Genomic DNA, 18394 nt, shown 5'->3' with positions numbered 1-18394 from the left:
TTGTTTGATGAAATCCCTACCCAATTACCATCAGCATATAACCTATAGCACAAGAGGTCCCAACACACGAGACCACTGCTTTACTAAGATCCCACACCATACTTCGGGAAATCTGTGCACTTGCCTGTCCTTCTACCCGGATACAGGCAGAAAGTAGAGAGCAAGGCTCAAGAGATTAGGACAAAAAAGTGATCACAGAAGGCAGAGGAGCGGCTACGGGATTGCTTCGAGTCAGTGAACTGGGCCATATTCAAGCACTCATCTGTGGATCTGAATGAATACAGCACTGTTGATATTGACTTACAAAAACAGTCCAAGAAAGTTACAAGAGGTCCAGGTATGATTTGTGGAAGGTGATCTCACAGGCAAAGTGGCAATTCTGGATTAAACATGAATCAATGTAGGATACTCAATAGCTCTATCGGGGCTTGCACGTGATCACATTTTACAAAGTGAAATCAAGCAACATAGGTAACAACAAGACTTCACTTCCAGATGAGCTTAACACCTTCTACATCAAAGTTGCTGGTGAACGCAGCAGGCCAAGCAGCATCTATAGCAAGAGGCGCAGTCGACATTTCAGGCCGAGACCCTTCGTCAGGACTCTTGCCTGCTGCGTTCACCAGCAACTTTGATGTATGTTGCTTGAATTTCCAGCATCTGCAGAATTCCTGTTGTTAACACCTTCTACGCTTGCTTTGACTGTCAAAACATGAAGGAACCATCACAAACTACCACAGCCCCTGATGATCCTGTGATTTCAGTCTTTGAGGCTAATGTGAGAGCATCCTTCAGGAGGGTGAACCCATGGAAAGCATCCGGCCCAGACTGGGGACCTTGGGTACTTTATACCTGGTCCAGTATAAAGACATGTGCTGATCAACTGGCTGGACTGCTCACTGAGATCTTTAACGTCTTGCTTCAGCAGTCTGAAGCATCCACCTTCTTTAGATAAGCTTCAATTATACCAGAGCGTAAGAAGAACGTGGTGAGCTCCCTCAATGACTATCATTCAGGAGCACTTGCATCCACAGTGAAGAAGTGTTTTGAGAGGTTGCTGATGAAACACATCAACTCGGGCCTGAGAACCGACTGGGATCAGCTCTAATTTGCCTACCATCACAACAGGTCCACAGCAGATGCCATTTCAATTGGCTCTTCACTCAACCCTGGAACATTGGACAATGAGGATACACACACCAGCATGCTCTTAATGGACTACAATTCGGCATTCAATACTATCATCCCCTCAGATCTAATCAATAAGCTTCAAGATCTTGGCCTCAATACTTCCTAGTGTAATTGGATCCTCCATTTCCTCACTTGCGACCCCAGTCAGTTTGGATTGACGACAACAACAACTTCTCCACAATCTCCATAAGTACCGGTGCACCACAAGAGTGTATGCTTAGCCCCCTACTCTACTCACTTTACACTTCTGACTACATGGCTAAGGACAGCTCCAATCCCAAAAAAAAAGTTTGCTGATTCCACCACTGTCATAGGGCAAATCAAAGGTGAATCAGCATACAGGAGGGGGATTGGAAATGTGGCAGAGTGGTATCAGAACAACGCCAGCAAGATCAAGGAGCTGAATACTCACTTCAGGAGGAGGAAGCCAAAAGTCCATGAGCGAGTCATCATCAGGGGATCAGAGGTGGAGTGGGTCAGGAACTTTAAATTCTGTGGTGCTATCATTTCAGAGGATCTGTCCTGGGCCGAGCATGTAAGTGCCATTATGAAGAAAACATGGCAGCACTCCTACTTCCGTAGAAGTTAGCAAAAATTCCACATGACATCTCTAACTTTGACCAACTTCTCTTGATGTGTGCTGGAGAGTATATTGACTGGATGCATCACAGCCTGGTATGGCAACACCAATGGCCTTTAACAGAAAATCCCACAAAAAGTAGTAAATACGGCCCAGTCCCTGACTGGTAAAGACCCCCCCACCATTGAGTATATCTATATGGAGCACTGTTGCATGAAAGCAGCATCCATCATCAGGGACCCCCACGAGTCAGGACATGCTCTCTTCTTGCTGCTGCCATAAGGAAGAAGGTACACATCACCAAGTTCAGGAACGGCTATGACCCCTCAACCATCGGGCTCCTGAACCAGAGTGGATAACTTCACTCGCCCCATCTCTGAACCTATGGACTCAATTTCAAGGATTTTTCATCTCATGTTCTCAATATTTATTAATTATTATTGTTATTTCTTTTCAGAATCAGGTTTAATTTCACCAGCACATGTCATGAAATTTCTCTTTGTGGCAGCAGTACAACACAATCCACAATAGTAGAAAAAAAAACAAATTATAGTAAGTATATATTAAATAGATAAATTACATTAGTGCAAAAATAGAAATAAAAAAAGTAGTAAGGTAGTGCTCATGGGTTCAAAGTCCATTTGGAAATCAGATGGCAGAGGGGAAGAAGTTGTTCCTGAATCTTTGAGTAAATGCCTTCAGGCTTCTGTACCTCCGTCCTGGTGGTAACAAGGCATGACCTGGGTGATGGGGGTCCTTAATGATGGGTGCCGTCTTTTTGAGGCATCACTCCTTGAAGATGTAGCTAGTGCTCATGATGGCACTGACCAAGTTTACAACTCTCTACAGCTTATTTCCATCCAGTGCAGTAGCCCCCCACCCCCAATACTAGACAGTGATGCAGCCAATGAGAATGCTCTCCATGTTGCATCTATAGAAATTTGCAAGTGTTTTTGGTGACATACCAAATCTCCTCAAACTCTGAATAAAATATAGCTGCCGCTTTGCCTTCCCTGTATTGATATGTTGGGTCCAGGATAGATCCTCAGCGATATTGACAGACAGCAACTTGAAATTGCTCACTCTTTCCACTTCTGATCCCTCTATGAGGATTGGCGTGTGCTCCCTCGCCAAACCCTTTCTAAAGACCACAGTCAGTTCTTTGGTCTTACTGACGTTGATTGCTAGGTTGTTGCTGCGTCACCACTCAACTAGCTAATATACCTTGCTCCAGTATGCCTTCTCATCACCATCTGAAACTCTGCCAACAATAGTGTTGTCAGCAAATTTATAGATGGCATTTGAGCTGTGCCTAGCCACACAGTCATTGGTGTGGAGAGAGTAGAGCAGTGGGCTCAGGTGCACCAGTGTTAATCGGCAGTGAGGAGGAGATATTATTACCAGTTGGCACAGATTCTGGTCTTCCAGTTAGGAAGTCGAGGATCCAGTTGCAGAGGGAGGTACAGAGGCCCAGGTCCTGGAGCTTTTCAATCAGAACTGTAGTAACGATTGTGCCAAATGCTGAGCCGTAGTCAGTAAACAGCATACTGACATAGGTATTTGTATTGTCCAGGTGATCCAAGGCCGCACAAGGAACCAATGAGGTCATATCCACCATAGACCTATTGTGGTGCTAGGCAAATTAGTGGGTCCAGGTTCTTGCTGAGACAGAAGTTAATTCTATACATAACCAACCTCTCAAAGCACTTCATCACCGTAGATGTAAGTGCTACTGGATGATAACTTTTCTCTCTTTTTGTATTTGCACAGTTCGTTGACTTTTGCACACAGGCTGTCCACACTATTGGTGTGGTCTTTCATTGATTCTATAATGGTTATTGGATTTATTGAGTCTGCCTGCAAGAAAATGAATCTCAGGTTTGTATTTGGTGACATATCTGTACTTTGATAATAAATTTACTTTGAACTTTGAAATAGTTTAAGTACTCAGAAGATCAGGAAGCAATGGTGCAAAGAGAAACAATTAACGTTTAAATGACCTTTCATCAGAACTAGAAACTATTAGAAATCAGATATGTTTTAAGCTGCAGAGAGTGAAGGGTCTCTTTGCGATGGGTAAAGGTACTACTACTACGTCGACTCAGGCCTAGGGGGCCGGCGTCAGGCACGATGACGGACTCTCCACTTCTCCCTCTCCCTCATCAGTGTGTTCAGTTCATCTATATTAGTCGTGTCGCTGTCTTCTAGGAACGTGTTGACCATAGTCTTGGGAGGGCGCCCAGGGTTCATCCTCCCATGCTTGGGCTCCCATGATGACTAGGTGACATAACCAAAAGTGAAAGGCCAAAACCCACTGACCTCTGTCTCACAGATACTGCCTAACCTTTTGAGTATTTCCAGCACTTTATTTCAGATTTTCAGCTTCCTCAGTTTTTATTTTCTTTTCAAATACACTTTACTTTCATGTTATCAACAACCACTATCCTTTTGGAGGAGACATGAAAGGGCATTACTGCTCCCTCAGGAGGACCTAAAAGATCAGATGGCACTAATTTGAAGAGCAGAGCAATATTTACCCTTCATCCAAGAGTAAAAATCAGAATGTCTAGTTTATCAGATAGCTCTTTGAGGAAACTTGCTGCCTGTTGCATTTCCAATCCTGCACACCAGAAAATGCTATCTCTTCTTCTACTTTAAATATTAACCTTGTGTTTCTTTCCACTGATGATTTGCTGTTTCCATCTTATTTTCTAATTTTTAAGATTTCCAACATCTGCCATTTTATTGTTTATTCACAACCACAAAGTATATACGTTAATATGCCATGGACTATTAATTGTTTTGGATTGTACCAAGGCCATGGTTCTTGCCCTTGGTACAATCCAAAAATACTGCATGAATGTAAATATTTTTCTTACTATATTTACCCACATTTACTGTGTATTTTTAGTAATATACTAAGACAACTGCACTGCTTCAAACAGTGCTTGATAAGCTTATTCGTACTCCCAGCCATTAGGCTCTATAATGAGTCAACCTATAGCCGGGGATGTGATGACATTCTCTCCCCACCCCGCCCTCCGGTTAGACTGTTTGTGGTAACTTATTTTTTATTCTTTCTTACTTCTCTTCCAACATTTGTTTATTTGTACATCTGTGCACTTGTAATGCTACTGTGACACTGCAATTTCCTTTGGGATCAATAAAGTATCTATCCATCTATCTTAAAAAGCATTTACTGCTCACCAGTCTAAATAATTTTCTATCCAAGATGTTAATATGACAGTCAGACTGTTCTGTTTTTTTTAACCCCTGTTAAGTGTTATCTAGAAACATATTTGCTTTCCTCACTGCAAGTCACTTATAGATTGAGGGAGGAAAAGGAGTAGGCATGGGTAGAATACTAGTGAGGAAAAATTTAGAAAAGATAAAGAGAAAAGCAAACTGGATACCAATAACCAACCAAACAAAAACATACACCTCCATTAGAATCAGAGTGGAAGAAAGTGGTCTAAAGACAAAACTGAAGACGATTTATTTGACTACACTCAACATTTGAGGCAGGGTGAGAATTAATAACGTAAATAAATGGATAACTTACTACCTATTGTGTGGTTACAAAGTGATCAATGAAACATAATCCAGGACATTAATTTTTAAGCAAACTGCAAAAAAAGTGGGCACTCGTTATTATGTAAGACTGGCAGAGAAAAAAAGGAACTTAAAATCAGGAAACAGAACGAATTTGAGTTGAACAGAAAGATGTAACGAAAACATTGGTGGGAGTTACCTGCAGACCTGCTCCCCATCCCCAACCGAAGCCAGATACAGGGGCAAAGGACAAATGAGCAAGAGGAAATTTGTTTCGTGATCAGCCTGAACTCCTACAAATCAGTGTTCACAGCTCTGACAATATGAATCACGCAGCCCCCAGGAGCGATGGGAACAAGGAGGACAAACTATGACTTACCGACTGTATCTGCTGTCAAGGTTTCGCCCCATAAATGACCTAAATCCCACTTGCGGTCAGCTAGAAACAGCCCCGGCTCTGACCCGGAAATGTTACTGCGGTCTCCATACCCATGTGACTGAGTGCCGGTGTGACGCACGTGACCTCCAGGGGAGTGCTCATTGGTTAGTCGGGTGGGCTCGTCATCCGAGTATGGCGGCTGTGAAGGCTGTTAGTGTTCATCGTTGTACCAGGGCGGCTGATTCAGTGGGCGCAGCTCAAACTGAGACGTTACGTTTGAGTTAATGGTCAGAGAATAAATGCAGACATCCCACCCTGCAAAAACTCTTTTCAGGGAGGCAGCACCACCACCCTCGCCACCCCATATTCTCCCCTCCGGTGTCGACCTCCAAGTGTGTATGTATACTGGACATTTGTTTATGAAAGAGCACAACAATTTATTTGATCACATATTGAAACTATTTACACACACACACATATGCATAGTTGAGTATTTTGTTGGCAGTCTTAATGCTAATAGCTAAATGCTAATGCAAAGAGCTTTTCTATTTCTTTTGCAAACTTTCCTTGTACTGTGATGTGGCTTGCTTGGTAGATTGGAGTATTTAGCCAGAAGTCTCAACCTCATAGCAGTCTGGGTCAATGAATTTGTTAATTTTGCAAGACATCAGATTCACAATTATATTATCATGGAGTCTTTTCATTCTATTACAATTTTAAGCAAGTCTACAGGGAGTTTGGCCTCATCACATAGGACATAAATAGAGTAGCTCCTTAGCAGCTAGTTTAAATAACATTAGCTATACTAATGAACGAATGACACCTCTTAAACTCACCTCAACATGCCTTTTATAGTCATTTAACCCACCATGGGCACAATAGAAAAGTCACTGTTGCAAACAGTGCAGCGAGCAATACTGTCATTATTTTTGACCCCTAATAGGCAGGGGTACACTTTAGTGTAGTCTGGAGTGAAGTACATTTTATATTTTCCTTTTTTTGGAACACTCTGCCATGGTGCTGCAGGACACTGAATTGATGGACAATGAAAGTGAGAGAGAGGTCGACTGCAAAGCCCGCCCACAGAGAAAACTGATAAGTCTACTTAGCACAAAGAGAGACCAATCAGGATGCTCTCTCTGTCACTCTCTCACTACGTGTGTGTGTGTCTCTCTCTCTCCCCACCCCCTGCCTCTCTCTCGCTCTCAAAAAAATTGATTTCCGGGATACAGTATTGTATATAATTTGCGGGCGTCAGGGAGCCGCTATCAATATGTGGGAGACTCCTGGAACTTCCGGGAGAGGTGGGATGTCTGTAAATGTGAAGGGAGAACAAGCGGGGAAGAAACTGGTGTGTGGTAATGTTTAAAGAGAATCACCCACGTACCAGCTATTCACCCAATATAGCTTAAATATTGTAAAGGAGCCTTCCCTGTATATTTCCCTTAATTCTGTTGCGCATTTTTAATCAGTTTCTTCATTAGTGGAGATCCATTATTTTCGTATAACAAACTCCAAATACAAGCAAATGAAAAAGCTAAAATAAAATCAAAAATGTTGGAATTGTCCAGCAAGTCAAGTATGATCCGTGAAAAGAGAAACAGTGAATGTTTCAGGTCAATGACTATTTATCTGAAACTTAGGCAACTGTATAGAAACAGTAAAAGTTCAAAGTAAGTTTATTATCAAAGTATATATGTCACCATATACAACCCCGAGATTAATTATCTTGTGTGATGAAGGGTCTCAGGCCAAAACGTCATCTGTTCATTTTCATCTATAGATGCTGCCTGATCCACTGATCGCTAACATTTTGTGTGTGCAATTGCACAGCAACAATTCGGTTTTCATAAAAAATAATTTCAATTCCATACCACACGGCACCCCTGATTTATCTAGACCATAGAACAGTCATGCCACTCAGCTTTATTCTCATTTGATCTCTTTCCGCAGATGCTGTCCAACCTGTTGAGTGTTTTCCACATTTTTCTTTTTATTTCAAATTTTGTGGCATCTGCAGTTTTTGACTTTTAGTTCCCTTTAAAATCAACTTGTACTTTCAACTTCATTTTGCCAGATAATTCCTAATTTAACCATTATCTCAAGTATATACTTACTGTTTCCTCATTAATGAAAACAGTCTACCACTAGCTTTGTCTTAAACCCTTCGTAAATATTGAAAAGCACAATCTTCACAGTTTTTTCACTAAAGCACAAATTAACATTTGAACTCTGGTACCATGAAAATATGCTGAATTTCTCCCATTTTTTTAGTAAATTTCTGTTTATATAATGCGAGTTTTAAAATTTCTGGCATAATACATTATTTATGGGGCAAATGCAAACCATTTCAATGAATTAGCTGGTCTGCAGGAGTGTTGTGTGTCTCCACATATGACTGGAGCACAAAAAAACTATCTTGAGCAAGGGATGGGGAATGGATGAATTGATTTTGATATTAGACTACTGAATCTGGCAATGAGTTTTTTAAATTTTTAGTGTAATTCATTATCCTGCAACCCTTAACTCTAAAAACTCTCCACTGGACATTTACCGTCACAAAGCATACTCAGAATATATGTATTCTTTGCTGGACAGTAGAAAAGTATGAAGGCCTTAATATCAATATGGAAAGAGTGCATTCATCATAAATGTCCAGATACATTTCACACTGACAATCTACATCAATAGAAAATCTGCAGATGCTAGAAATCCAAGCAACGCATACAAAATGTTGGAGGAACTCAGCAGGCCAGGCAGATGCTTTGTGTCTGTTGCTGACAATCTACACCTCTAGCTTTCTGAAAACTCTTACTGAGTTCAGAATTTTAACTTGCCAGTTCGCAATAAGTTTACATTTTCAAGGTCAGTGGGAAAACACCTCATTCACAAGGGACAGCTGGTTGACGGGATTGGCAACTAATTGCTTTATGCAGTAGGAAATTCTGAATGTGTTTCATCATTGTCGGTTTTCAGAAAAGAGTTGCTTGCCGATAACTCCACGTCTCCAATTATTCTCAAGGTCTTTTGAACAAGTCAGTTGATTTAGCAAAAGAATATTCTTGGAGTTTATGACGAGCTCAGGCTGCTTTAGAACCCGCATACTTGCCATTCTGAAGGCCAGTATGTTGCCACTCATAAAAATGGGGGGACCAAACAAATGGCAGGTTTCTGTTGAGGAGCAGGGCCTGTCCCTTAATTTCCTTCTCTCTCAGTTGGATCCCTGATGTTTTGTGGGTCGTTCTGTCAGTCCACCCATCATGTTTCATCGAGTAGTTAGCCAGACCCAATATTCTCACTGGATTTGATTTCAGAATTTTTGCGTTAAATTTTTGGGGATATAGCAAGGCCAACATTTACTGTTTAGTTCTGAACATTATTGAGAAGAGCAATTTCCAGGACAACTGTGGTGTGCGGTTTGAGGCACCTTTGAAGTCAATGCTATCCAAGGGAAAGTTCTCCAATGGTTGCAGTCATACCTCGCACAAAGGAAGACGATTGTGGTTGTTGATCATAAGGTCTGAAGTGGAGATTATTGTTGATGGTTGCTCAGTGTTCAATTCCACTTGAAGCTCCTTAGCAAATGAAGCAGCCCATACATACCTTAAGCAGGTCTTCGATAACATTCAGGCATGATCTGATGAGTGGCAAGTAACAATTACGCCACAGAAATGCCAGGCAATTCCAACAACAGTATCTAGCCACCCACCCTTGACATTCAGTGACATTACTGTTGCAGGGACCCCATCGACATCTTGAGGACCATTAACTGGTGCAGCTACATAACTGCTACAGCAGCAGAACAATTTAGAGGCTAAGGTATCCAATAGCAAGTAAGTAAAAATCAAAAATCTTCACATGCTGAAAGTCATAAAAATCACAGAAAATACTGGAAATACTCCGTAGCTGGGCCATATCTGTGGCAGAGAAACAGAGTCAATGTTTCAGGTCAGAAGAACAAATGTTGATTTGAATTTTCTTTTCCATAGATAGTGCCTGACCTGCTGAGTTTCTCCAGCACTTTGAGAGTGTTGCAAATATTGATTTTATTTCTCTTCCCATAGAAGCAGCTTGGCTGGGATATTTCTGGCATTTTCTGTTTTTAGCTGACAGCAAGAGTCTCACCGACACCTTGAGGTCTCAGCAACATTGAAGATGCACAGGTGAGGAAAACAGTGGCATATACTTCATTTGCCTGGAATGCAGTGCTCTGAAACAAGTCTTAAGAAAATCAACACCATCCTAGTCAAAGAAGTCTAATGATTTGCCACCCAATCAATCTCCCTTAGCATTTATTACATACAGCAATGGCACACACGAGCTACTCTGGCACCATCAGCCAAACCTGCAACCTCTACAACCAAGAAAGTCAAAGCACACACAGCACAGGAACAGCCCTGCAGCCTGTGGGGACCTTACCAACCATCAATCACCCTCTTACACAAATACTACAGAATCAGATTTAATATCACCAGTATATGTTGTGAAATTTGTTACTTTACAGCAGCAGAACAATGAAATACGTGGCAAACATATAGAGAGAAAAAATCTGAGTTACATTATGTATGAGTTAATGAGTTACATTAATATGTCTATTAAAAAATTAAAGTAAGGAGTGCAAAATAACAGAAATAAAAAAGTGCTGAGGTAGTGTTCATGGGTTCAGTGTCCATTTGGAAATTGGATGGCAGAGGAAAAGAAGCTGTTCCTGAATTGCTGAGGGTATGCGGAGGCTCGGCGAGGACACAACGGGGCAGGGGTACTTCGAGGCAACTCCTGGGCAGGACATGGGACTCCAACCCACAGAGGTAAGGACAGGGAGGGACAAACTCAACCACAGGGTAACAGCAAACAGCTTGGCTTACCTGACAGAGGCAAGGGACAGGAAGGGACAGAACCAACTGCAGGGTAACGGCAAACTGCCTGGCTTACCCAAAGGAGGCAAGGGACAGAAAGGGAGCTAGGTCCAGGGTGGCTCCAAGACTCGAGGCGGCCAGTAACCTCAGCAGGCTACAGAACAGCCAAATCCATATCTCAATGACTGCACTAGCCTTCCACCGGTGGGTTGCTCCAAGGGGAGACTGACAAGACAAACCAGCAACCACACTCGATCCCAGGGCCACTTATATTCCCAGCCCCAAGATGAGCATCAGGCGCTTATGGTTAAGTCCAATGGAAACAAGGGACAGCCGTAGGACCCGGAGTCTGGAGCCCAGGGACTGGACCGTGAACTGGAATATGGACTTCGGACCGGACCATGACGATAGATCCTCAGAGATATTGACACCCAGCGACCTGAAAATGCTCACTCTCTCCACTTCTGATCCACCTGTGAGGAATTGTTTGTGTTTCCTCGTCTTACCTTTCCTGACATCCGTAATCGGCTCTTTGGTCTCGCTGTCATTGAGTGTAGGGTTATCACCGCGAGGCCACTCAACTAACTGGTAATCTCAAACAAGAGAAAATCTGCAAATGCCAGTTCTGCCGAAGAGTCTTAGCTCAAAACGTCGACTGTACTCCTTTCCATAGATGCTGCCTGGCCTGCTGAGTTCCTCCAGCATTTTGTATGTGTTACTTGGATTTCCAGCATCTGCAGATTTTCTCTTGTTTGTGATTGGATTACTTCACTGTGTCCTGCCCAAGGGTCTCAGGCCAAAACGTTGACTGCACTCTTTTCCATAAATGCTGCCTGGCCTGCTGAGTTCCTCCAGCATTTCGTGTGTGTTAACTGCTATATCTCACTCCTGTATGCCCTTTCGTCACCTTCTGAAATTCTGCCAACAATGCCAACACTAATCCCTTTTAATGTTTCCCCATGTTCCCATCAGTACCAGCCTCCCCCCAAATTCTACCCGTCACTTACACATTCAGGACAATTTACAGTGACCAGTTAACTCACTAACCCACTAACCATGTGGAAGGGAACTGGAGCACCCAGGGAAGCCCATGTGGAAATATGGAAGAGTGTGCAAATGCCACACAGATGGCATTTGAAGATTGAACCAGGGTTGCTGCTACCAGCTGCAACACTGTGCCACTAAACGTCTAATGGAAACACCACATCTCTACGCTTATATATACACAAACAAAACTCATCTAGAGATCTTACTTTACATTGAATGTCCTTTCCAGTTTATAATCAGCTAGAAATGGTAGGCTGTTACTGTGTACATACATCTATTGATGCTTCTGGACACATCTTCAGTAATGTTTCTGGAATCATTGGGTGTTTCGGGTCTTTCAACATCATACAACCTCCTCCAGGTGACCCAGCCGGGGCTGATCAGACCCCAGCTTGTGTCCAGGTGGCTAGCTACTTATGACTCCATGGGTCCCCTCTTTTGAGCCACAGCCATCTTGAGGCCCTCTCTGCTGCATCGGTGGTACTGCGGATGGCTCTCCTCTTCCTCTCTCCCTCGATGCCCAAAATGCTGAAGGCTCTAACTAAGGAACGGGCTACGAATCCCCTACAACCAACCTCCACTGGGACTAACAATAATTGTTGTCATGGCTTGCAGCTTCCTATCAACCCCTCCCTTCGCCGTTGCCTCCAGAATTTGGTTAACATCTTCATCAAACTGCTTCCACAGTGAAGTCATGTTAGCTGTAGGCCATTTGAACCGCCTCCTGTTAGACTTCATGTTCGAGGGATTAGTTTGCAACACTTGGAGGTTCCGGGCACTATGGGGTGACTCCGGGCCTGGCCCCTCCTTCGTCTCACCAGGTTGGACACCTGCACGTTGTGCTGCTCCTGCTCCCTCCAAACACTTCATCAATAACTTTAACGACATTTATATGTTTCCATTTACATTGTAAGAAAACAGAATGTTTACATTTTGTTTGTTGCTAATCACAAGTCACTATTTTATTATACTAAACCTTTGAAAGCATTATTACTGTTAACAGAAAGAAATTGTTTTACCGGCAAAAGGATTGATAAGCAGAGAACAAGGATTTAAGGTCATTGGCAAAATATCCAGGGGGGTGAACAGAAGTTTTTTTTAACACATTGTTATGATCTGGAGGCCTTCGCTGGAAGAGCTGCAAGTGAACTTAGTAGAAACTTTTCTAAGAAAGTTGGATTCATGTTTGCAAAGAATGGATTTACAGGAAAGAACACAGGAACAGAGCTAATTTGGTGGCTATTGGAAAGAGTTGGTTCACTTGTGAAAATCCAAACAGTTCATTCTGTGCTTGCTGGTTTTCAATGCATAGACAAGTAATTTGTTTAAGTTTTCTGTTCAAATTCAGATTTTTGCTTTCATCCACAAACAGCTTTAGGTGTTGATAGATACATTGATTCATGACCCGAATCAGGTGTTAGCAAAAGCTGTGAAAAAGTTGGAAATCCAAAAACACTGTACCATAAGAACATTGAATACACTGGACCATAGTTGACTTGGATGGTTTATTTGGAGAGGAGGAGTGCGTGGAGGGGTTTGGCAAGGGATCCTTGTCAGAAGCAAAATCTTAACATTCCATATTTGACCCATGTCATGATTTACATTACACTGAAAATTCATACTTCTTCAATTTCAGGGGATTTACATGTCACTGTATTCATTAGGATGAGATGACTGGCCTGAATAATATGTGTGATTCTGCTTTAGTTATGAAAGCCAAGTATCGTCATAGATTTTGACCCCTTTACTTTTGAGGCATAGAGTCGAAATATAGTTACAGTCTGATAATCTCTGCTTTCAAGATAGCTGTACTGTGTTAACCCTCGAGATTTTCTGGAAGGATAATTGAATACACTACCAGAGTTGAATGTGACTGGATGAAACCTTATTGTTTTTGATCCTTGTTTAAGAAATTATATCAAATATTCTAGGGAATAGAGTGGGAGGAGCTAAAGATGGAGCCAGAGGTTTTTGCAGACTCAGATGACTTCTGCAAGTTCGTCCACAAAACAGCTTATTCTTCTCTTCTCCTGTTTCGTTTTTCTTTTTAAAGTGGCTGGGGTCCTGTAGGAATCTATGATGTACAGCAGCAACTCCAACTACAGTTCTTCATGGCAGGGGGTTCTCACTCTCGAACTCGCTGTGTGGCCTGCCATTTCGATATCTCCAGGTGTGCCTTGGAAGACATACACCTTCAGTGTTCGGCCCGGTGGACAACCTGATTCCTTGCAGATGTCACCAACTGAAGCGTCACAGAAGATTGAAACGTTGAGACAGCAGGCAGTTTACACTGCTATGGAAAGAAGGCCCCGCACTTGAGATATATTATATCTCCCTCTCTCTCCCTCCCCCTCTCTCCCCCTCCCCCTCCCTCCTCCCCTCTCCCTCTCTCCTTTCCTCCCTCTCCCTCCCTCCCTCTTCCTCGTTCCCTTCCTCCCTCCCTCTCCCTCCATCCTTCCCCCCCTCTCTGATTGAAACAGCGAGCCGTTGGTATTCCCTCTAGCTCCTGCAACAACATCTCTCTCTCCCTCGCTAGTGAGAGGGGGAGCCTGTTTGAGATGTCAAAGTGTTGGGATGGACAATAGTTTTCGATGATCTCCAGATAATGATCTTTTTGGGGGCTTTGCTATCGCTTGCATGGTGGGTGGTGGGGTGTTGATGCTTCAGCTGGAGCAAGTGGGGGAAAGGGAGGGGAGGGGGGCATTTGGGGTTCTCACGTTTTCTGTCATTCATTCTTCGGGGATTTTTTTCAGTTTCATCAATGTCTGCAAAGAGTAAGGATTTCAGGTTATACTGTACATTGTATACATTCTCTGATATTAACTTCAACCATCGAATGTATATGGCACACAGTTAATGTTTTATAATCTCATACTGAAGTCATAGTCAGAGTTATAGTCATACTTTATTGATCCCAGGGGGAAATTGGTTTTCATTACAGTTGCACCATAAATAATAAATAGTAATAGAACCATAAATAGTTAAATAGTAATATGTAAATAGTAAATTATGCCAGTAAATTATGAAATAAGTCCAGGACCAGCCTATCGGCACAGGGTGTCTGACCCTCCAAGGGAGGAGTTGTAAAGTTTGATGGCCACAGGTAGGAATGACTTCCTATGACGCTCTGTGCTGCATCTTGGAGGAATGAGTCTCTGGCTGAAAGGTCAGGAAAATGACAGGTGCGGAGGATGGACAAGCCATATTAGCTCCTCTTGAAGGTGAGCCATATGGTTAGCATTTCTCGGAGCAGGCTAGAGGGAGCTCTGACCGACATCAAACCCATTGTCTGTCTAAGCCAGGAGACCTGTTATTGGTTAAAAAGTAAGAACATTATGGAATTCTGCCAATAAAATCAATAACTGTTTTCATGCTAGATGGCAGTTTTGTTGCCAGTATAATTTGACCTTGGTTCTCCTATGACTTTTGCAATTAAAAATTCCCAAACTGATGTGACAAAATTAAATTTTAACTTCAGAAATGATGATGAAGAGTATAATCTGTTGATGAAGTTTGTATATATCCACATCTGCTATTCCTATTGTAAGTAATACTACAATATGCAAGTAACTTACAACAGATGTTGTTTTGTTTTGCTTCAACTGGCATATCTTACTAAATGCAAACAATTACTTTCTTCAAGTCAGAAAATTTATAAAGTCTTCATAATTTCCTTGATACAGCTTGATTCAATTTGCTGATCAGCAGCACCTGTTGGAAATTCACCATCTTTCATTCTGGTAATTAGATTACAATTATTTAATGCATAGTGACCAGGAAAAGTTTAAAGGGCAAGTTTGTCAAAAAAATTTTGGTGTGTCATATCATATCATGGAATAGAGTACAGAATTCTCATTGATGATTTCATAATATATCCTTGTAAAATTTTACTTTCATTTTCAATATTAAACGTAATAGAGTAGCGAATTAAAGGGTCTAACTACAAAAACAACATAATTTGGATGAGTTTTCAATAACTTTGGTTAATACCTGATTTATTGCCTATTCCCGATTGTCACTGACAAGGTGGTGATGAGCAACAGTCATTTTGGGAAATTACTTCCACATTGCTGCTGGGTAAGGAAATAGAGGATTTTACTTCAGTGGAAATGACTGAGTGGCAACATATAACCAAAGTGAGGGTGGCGTGTGTTTTGGAGCAAAAGCTCCACATCTTTGGGTTGTAAAAGTTGCAGATTTGCGGGACAGTTGATGAAGAAACCTCAATAAGTTGCTGCCATGTTGCTCATTGTACAGAATCAGAAACAGGTGTATTATCACTGATGGATGTCATGAATGTTGTTGTTTTGTGGCATCCATACAGGACAAGAAATAAAATTACTAGAAGTTGCAATAAAAAAAGTAAATATTGCAAAAGAAGAATAATGAGGTAGTGTTCACGGGTTAATGGACTGTCCGAAATCTGATGGCAGAGGGGAAGAAGATGTTCTTAAAATGTTAAGTGTGTGTCTTAGGGTCCCTGTAGATCCTGTAGTAATGAGAAGAGGGCACCTCCTTGATGGTGGAGGTCCCTATGATGAATGCTGCCTTCTTGAGGCAATGTTTGAAAATGTCCTCGATGGCAGGGAGGCTTGTGCCTGTGATGGAGCTGGCTCTGTCTACAACCCTTTTGATCCCATGCTTTGGGGACTCCATTCCAGGCAGTGATGCAACCAGTCAGAGTGCTCTCCAAAGTACCCCTGTAGAAATTTGCTAGAGTCTTTGGTGAGATGCCAAATCCTATCGAACACCTCATGAATATAGCCAGAGGTGTGCCTTCTTCATAGAATTTTTTGAGGATGTAACTAGTAGAGTGGATAGGGGAGAACCAGTGGATGTGGTATATTTGGATTTTCAAAAGGCTTTTGACAAGGTCCCACATAGGAGATTAGTGTGCAAACTTAAAGCACACGGTATTGGGGGTAAGGTATTGGTGTGGGTGGAGAATTGGTTAGCAGACAGGAAGCAAAGAGTGGGAATAAACGGGACCTTTTCAGAATGGCAGGCGGTGACTAGTGGGGTACCGCAAGGCTCAGTGCTGGGACCCCAGTTGTTTACAATATATATTAATGACTTGGATGAGGGAATTAAATGCAGCATCTCCAAGTTTGCGGATGACACGAAGCTGGGTGGCAGTGTTAGCAGTGAGGAGGATGCTAAGAGGATGCAGGGTGACTTGGATAGGTTGGGTGAGTGGGCAAACTCATGGCAGATGCAATTTAATGTGGATAAATGTGAAGTTATCCACTTTGGTGGCAAAAATAGGAAAACAGATTATTATCTGAATGGTGGCCGATTAGGAAAAGGGGAGGTGCAACGAGACCTGGGTGTCATTATACACCAGTCATTGAAAGTGGGCATGCAGGTACAGCAGGCGGTGAAAAAGGCGAACGGTATGCTGGCATTTATAGCGAGAGGATTCGAGTACAGGAGCAGGGAGGTACTACTGCAGTTGTACAAGGCCTTGGTGAGACCACACCTGGAGTATTGTGTGCAGTTTTGGTCCCCTAATCTGAGGAAAGACATCTTTGCCATAGAGGGAGTACAAAGAAGGTTCACCAGATTGATTCCTGGGATGGCAGGTCTTTCATATGAAGAAAGACTGGATGAACTGGGCTTGTACTCGTTGGAATTTAGAAGATTGAGGGGGGATCTGATTGAAACGTATAAGATCCTAAAGGGATTGGACAGGCTAGATGCAGGAAGATTGTTCCCGATGTTGGGGAGGTCTAGAACGAGGGGTCACAGTTTGAGGATAGAGGGGAAGCCTTTTAGGACCGAGGTTAGGAAAAACTTCTTCACACAGAGAGTGGTGAATCTGTGGAGTTCTCTGCCACAGCAAACTGTTGAGGCCAGTTCATTAGCTATGTTTAAAAGGAAGTTAGATATGGCCCTTGTGGCTACAGGGGTCAGGGGGTATGGAGGGAAGGCTGGGTTCTGAGTTGGATGATCAGCCATGATCATAATAAATGGCGGTGCAGGCTCGAAGGGCCGAATGGCCTACTCCTGCACCTATTTTCTATGTTTCTATGTTTCATGACTGCATCAATGTGTTGGGCCCAGGATAGATCCTCTAAGATGTTGATGCCCAGGAACTGGAATCTGCTCAATCTTTCCATTGCCGGCCCCTCAATGAGGTCGGGTGTATGTTCTCCCAATTGCCCCTTCCTGAAGTCCGCAGTCAATTCCTTGGACTTACTGATGTTAGGTGCAAGATTGTTGTTGCAAACTTCTGAACAGCTGATGTATTTAACTCCTGTACGCCTCCTCACTGTTGTCTAAGATTCTACCAACATTAGTGGTGTCATCAGCAAATTTTGTAGATGGAGTTTGGACTGTACTTAGCGACACAGTCATGAGTGTAGAGAGAGTAGAGCAGAGGGGAAAAAGTACGTAAACCTCTGGGGTGATGCCTTCCACAGAAGCTATTTGGAGTTAGGTGTTCCAATCAATGAGATGAGATTGGAGGTATGGGTCGTAGAGGTGCCCTGCCCTTTAAAAAAGATGCACAAAGTCAGGTTACTGACAGAGCCTGCTCTTCTCAAGAAGGATTTGTTTCTGTGCACCAAGCCTTGATCAAAACAACTTTCAGAGGAGCTTAGGAGAAGAATTGTAGAGATACATGAAGCTGGAAAAGGCGACAAAGCATTGCTAAAGACCTGTTTATCAGTCCACAGTAAGAGAAATTGTCTACAAACGGAGGAAATGCAGTACTGGTGCTACTCTCCCTAGCAGTGGGCATCCTGCAAAAATCACACCAAGAGCACAAAGCGTGCAATGGTGTAGGAA

The 18394-nt window shown here is 42.6% G+C and overlaps 1 protein-coding gene and 1 long non-coding RNA gene across 3 annotated transcripts in view; one reads left to right on the top strand and one right to left on the bottom strand.

Annotated features, from left to right (window-relative positions):
- ercc6l2 (excision repair cross-complementation group 6-like 2) overlaps positions 1–5825 on the bottom strand; it is a 102981-nt gene extending 97156 nt beyond the window's left edge. The window contains exon 1 of one of the 2 annotated variants that reach the window (XM_063068867.1): positions 5703–5825. The gene's annotated coding sequence lies outside the window, so the exon portion shown is untranslated. The remainder of the gene's footprint in view (positions 1–5702) is intronic. The other variant, XM_063068866.1, reaches the window with a different exon arrangement.
- Positions 5826–5888: 63 nt separating this feature from the next.
- LOC134357561 (uncharacterized) lies at positions 5889–16556 on the top strand. The gene is made up of 3 exons (XR_010020651.1): positions 5889–6098; positions 9767–9865; positions 13659–16556. It is a non-coding gene; the product is annotated as an uncharacterized LOC134357561 (long non-coding RNA).
- The last annotated feature ends 1838 nt before the right edge of the window (positions 16557–18394 follow it).

This window comes from Mobula hypostoma, chromosome 16, assembly GCF_963921235.1.
Source record: "Mobula hypostoma chromosome 16, sMobHyp1.1, whole genome shotgun sequence".
NCBI classification, from domain to species: domain Eukaryota; kingdom Metazoa; phylum Chordata; class Chondrichthyes; order Myliobatiformes; family Myliobatidae; genus Mobula; species Mobula hypostoma.
Note: the sequence above shows the minus strand (reverse complement) of the source record. Positions and strands in the feature narration are given on the sequence as shown.